At 49.5% G+C, this 5313-nt stretch overlaps 1 pseudogene; it reads left to right on the top strand.

The window, feature by feature from the left end:
* The first annotated feature begins 789 nt into the window (after nt 1-789).
* Nucleotides 790-1463, top strand: LOC123041759 (dehydration-responsive element-binding protein 1E-like; annotated as a pseudogene).
* The last annotated feature ends 3850 nt before the right edge of the window (nt 1464-5313 follow it).

Here is a 5313-nt window from a genome sequence, read left to right as displayed (position 1 = left end):
ATTTGTCATTATTTATACGATGTCCTGAAGCATTGCAATAACTATCCAATAGGTTTGACACTGCAACCGAACCCTCTACACTAGCCTTAAAAAGCAGTAGGCTGTCATCTGCAAACAAAAGGTGGTTGATAGATGGGGCTGTTGGGGCCACCTTAATACCTGCAAGTGATGACTGTGAACTGGATTTCAGGAGGCACGAAAGGCCCTCTGCTGCAATCAAGAATAAGTAGGAGAAGATCGGGTCTCCCTGTCGGATTCCTCTGGTAGGTCTGAAAGACTCGAGCTTCTCACCATTAAAAATGACAGAAAAGGGTACTGAATAAATCATACCCATTACTGTGGTGATCCACTGCCGAGAGAAGCCGAATTATACTGTTAATGTGATCCAACAGACCCCGCGGTAGTAACTCCAAACCCAGAAACGAACAAAAGCAGAGCCCAGCAGCCCACAACGCTCGATCGCGCGCCGTCGCAACCCAAAATGGCCCATGGCAGCGCGTCGCGGGCGTCACCATCGCCTTCCGTGCAGCTTCCAGCTGGTTTGAGAGCCAACTGAAACACCCCACCTATCCAAAAAAAAAAAAAACGCCGCGCCCGCGAGAGCCTACTCCCGCCCATGGCACATCGAACCTTCACTTCACTCCGGCTGGCTCCTCGTGTCACCCCGCGTTTGCAGCAGCGCACCGCACGCACTCCCTCCCATCCCATCCATCCATCCATCAGATGCGTAGCTATATAAACCGCCGCCGGATATTTCCCTCCCAAACCCAAACTCAAACCAAGCCAGGCACTGCCACTGAGGCACACAAGTCCACCTCGAACGGACTGATCACTGATGGAGCGGGCGTACTGCGGCAGCGGCTACTCGTCGTCGGGAACGAAGTCTCCGGCGGCCGGCGACCGGGAGGAGGGCACGTACATGACGGTGTCGTCGGCGCCGCCCAAGCGGCGGACGGGGAGGACCAAGGTCAGGGAGACGAGGCACCCGGTGTACAAGGGGGTGCGCAGCAGGAACCCCGGCCGGTGGGTCTGCGAGCTGCGCGAGCCGCACGGGAAGCAGAGGCTATGGCTCGGCACCTTCGACACCGCCGAGATGGCGGCTCGCGCGCACGACGTCGCCGCCCTCGCGCTCCGCGGCCGCGCCGCGTGCCTCAACTTCGCCGACTCGCCGCGCACGCTGCGGGTGCCGCCGCAGGGGGGCGGCCACGACGAGATACGCCGGGCCGCGGTCGAGGCGGCTGAACTGTTCCGCCCGGCGCCTGGGCAGCGGAATGCAGCTACCGAGGTGCCGGCTGCTTCGCCGGTAGACGCGGGGAACGCGGAGCTCGTCGCAAACTCTCCTTACTACCTCATGGATGGATTGGAATTCGAAATGCAGAGCTACCTTGACATGGCGCACGGCATGCTCATCGACGTGGATCGAGGAGGACTACGACTGCGAGGTCAGCCTGTGGAACTACTGATGGCGCGCACCTGAGCCGGCCCGGCCCTGGCGTTCTCGATTCACTGTACATACAGCCTATTATGGTCATCCAGGACGACCTGTACTTGTGGTGTGTTGGTGTGATATTTTTCCTGCTATTCTGACGAAAATGTCATGATAGTGAGCACACGAGTCCGCATTACGACTTAAGAGGGCGCGTCCGTTTACACGTTGGACAGGCAATGTGGGTCAACAAACACTTAGGGCCATTGCACGGGCGATCATGGCACCCTGAATTCAAGCCTTTACTCGACCAATTCATACATTTCCTGCTTTGAGATAACTTGGTCAGAGCAACAGGCTCTTGCACTGTCGCAGAAGTTTCGAGAGGAGTTTTTTAGGTTGTATTCCGGGATGCAGACTAACCAGCGGAAAAAGACAGCAGCAGAAAAAGACTTGAGCTGCCCACTCTCCACATCGCTTCCAACTTTAAAAAGAAACTTCAGGATCAAAATTTGATGGCCGAATCGCTTGTCAAACTCAAGCATTTTTACCGAGTCCGTTGAGTCTGATGGTGTGTCTGTCTCTCAAAAACGGAGGTGTTGCTTCGCCTTTTACCCAGTAGAAACTAGCAAGCAATTACTACAGGACATTCCATTTTCATATTTTCAGTATACAGGCAGCAATGCCAGCATCAAGCTTAAATATTACCCCCTCCCTCCTATAATGTAAAATGTTACTCCCTCCATTCCCTTATACAAGGCCACAAACTCATATTACAGGTACCAAGAAAAAATTTAATAACCCCTTTGCAAGTCAACTTTTCTTTTAGTTAACCGAGATCATTAATACACCACAAGCATGCAACGAATGAATGGGGAGGAAGTGATGGAGTGTCATTATGACTACATGCATGTAAGTATTAAAAAGTTGCTAGTACAAGAAAACATCATTAAATTTTGCCTCGATTACTGTTGGTGACCTTGTATTGATGCAAAATGTATTACAACTAAGCCGCCGTATCTTGTGCATCCGCCCACCAAGCAATATGTGTATATTGGTTATGATATATACTTACATAGAAGGGCGAAGTGAGTAATTTGTTAGAGCATCTCTAACAGACCCCTTAACGTGGTCAAACCCGTAAAAAAGAGAGGTGTTTATTGTTTCAATCCCATAAAACTCGTTCGACCCTTAAACTTTTTAAAGGGCACTGAAAATCCATCCGCGAGAACCTCATATGTACAGTTTCGAAGGCAGTATACAGTTCAACCCGCAAACCGGTCAAATCTCGTCGGAGCAGACGTGCTGCCGGGAACTGGCCGGAATCTATACGGAACTCACCGGAATCCGTCGCCGCTTGTCGAAAGCCACCGCACACCGGGATTTGCCGCCGCCTATCTGAATTGCGACCGGCTCGACCTCCACTGCCGAGGCGAGGGCGTCCACGGGCAGGGTGGAGCAGGCCACCGACGGGCCGAATCAGGGCGGGGCGGCGCCGAAGAAGGGCAGAGGGGCACCGGGGATCTCACGCGGCTACCGGGGGGGGGGGGCTGGGACCTCGCGCGGCCATGCCAGGGAGCGCACACGACGACAGGCGGTGCAGGGGTCAATCGGGGACCAGCAGGCGCGCCATGGAGCATGCAATCGGGGCAGGCGGCGCCAGGGGAGGCGGGGACAAGGCGGGCGACGCCAGGGTGAGCTGGGGCGCTAGGGCGAGGCACGCCACGGCTGGAGATGGACTCTGCCGGGACGGGGAAAAAGGAAAAATAAATAAGGATACAGTTTAATTTACGAGGTCTGCTCTGCCCGGGGCAATTTCGCACTTTAAAAACGGTTTGCATTGCCCCCGTTTTTAAACGTCAATTTTTAAGGGGCTACTAGAGATGCTCTTAACGTCTGTTCAAAAAAAAAAGAGATGCTCTTAACGGCCAAATCCAGTGGGCATGATATACTAGTTAATCCACTAACTGCGTCCTCTGCCTCTGCAGTACCTGTACTCGAGTACAAATATCAACAACTAACGGCAATTGCTCACTAAGTTGAAAAAAGGGTGAAGTAATGACCGAATAAGACACGTTTGAAACTTCGTTTCCAGGATGTACTTTTGTTAGTTGAAAAAAATGATGTCTTATGTTTTGCGGGATTAAGGCTACTGGTATTGACAACCAGTGACAACAAGATAAACGTAACCAAATACAGGAGTCTTTTTATAGTACTCTCTCCGGGTTTTTTTAGTCTGTAGTCAAAGTCAAGCTACACAAAGTTTGACTAAATTTATATAAAAAAATAACATCTACAATACTAAAGCTATATGGTATGAAAATTCATTCCACGATGCATCTAATAACATTGATTTCATATTGTGATTGTTGATCTTTTTTTTTATAAAGTTAGTCAAACTTTATAAAGTTTGACTTTAACCAAATTTTATATGCAGACTAAAAAGAAACTGAGGGAGTACATCAAATTATTTTGAACTGTTTATTTTTGTGATCCAACGGGCCAAATTTGGCGCTGCTTTCGTACTAGAATTGTACCAGAGCAGCACCAATTAATATGGATAGGAGGGGTAGTATATTTAGACATCAAGGGCAGTTTAGGCAATTCACTATGATAAGCCGTAAAGAAAAATTTCACCAAAGTTCCCTCCAAAAACAAACAAAAAGTATATTATGGATTTCATATTATCATCAGTGACCATTCGCAATTCACATCCATCAACATGGCAATGGACCCGCAACCCGCGGATCCGGCTGGTAAAAACACTATTAGGTTAAGGGTTTGGGAAAATAAATAATCATAATTTTGTAAATGGGAAAAATTGTACCCATAGCCTAAGTCGGGTACATGTACACGAAGGCAATACTCATATCCACATACCCATATAGTAAAAAAAATCTAACAGGTAGATCCAATGTGTTATTCACTAAAGGAAACAAAAACCTAGCCGCTCTCCCCTAGGCTATCAGAGCCGCTAGCCTTAGACCCAAATTCCATTCACTTATCATGTGTGCATGATCTTGTTTAAATGTGTTGATCTTCTTTTTTTGTGAGCTCATGATTTTATTTCTGGTTTTGTTGATCTTATTATATAGTCTCCCTCATTTGATCATTTCAAAGTAGGGGCTACAGAAGTATCTTCAATAAAAAAATAGAGAAAATTATGTCCCTCTTGTTCGTCTTGTAATTGGAAAAAAGGAAAAAAAGAACAAATTTGAATGTTTGTCTAAAAAGTTCTTCTTATGATCATTTCAAAGTAGGGGCTGCAGAAATATCTACTACCCCTATAAAAGAAAGAAAAAAGAGAGGGCAGACAATCTGATCCATTGAGAGGGTTGAATCCTACGATTCATGTGGCTTCGATGTTTAACACCAACCATGTTTTACCCACGCTGCCTCCGGCGACCACGCACCCACGTTTTACCCACAAATGCCATCGTGTATTTCCTTCTTTCCCATGGCACGGTTCCATTTTCCAAAACCGCCCCACGTTGCTTGCGCCGGTCATGGAACAAACAGAGAGAGCGAAGAGAAGCGCGGCGGCCATGCCTGTTGTGGTTGGATCTAGACGAGGGGGTTGCCACTGGCCCCGTTCGTTGTGCCATCCATAGAAGCGAGACATAGATCGAAGGGAAGCATGGCGGCGATGCCGTTCATTGCGAAGGACACGGCGTCGCGGGTGCGGCGACCTGGCTGCAGCCGCCGTCGCCGACCCACTCCATGCGCGGCCTGCCCTTCCCCGACGCCCACCTCGTACCGCCGCCTCACTCTTCCGCGCCTCCAATGTCGCATCCCTTCACACCGATGCTGGGGATGCGCTGCACCGGCAGCTCCCCTCCATCCTTGCCGCTACTAATCCATCCAATGTCGCCTCTCTGCATCCTCTA

This window comes from Triticum aestivum, chromosome 2B (genome assembly GCF_018294505.1).
Source record: "Triticum aestivum cultivar Chinese Spring chromosome 2B, IWGSC CS RefSeq v2.1, whole genome shotgun sequence".
NCBI lineage: Eukaryota > Viridiplantae > Streptophyta > Magnoliopsida > Poales > Poaceae > Triticum > Triticum aestivum.
Note: the sequence above shows the minus strand (reverse complement) of the source record. Positions and strands in the feature narration are given on the sequence as shown.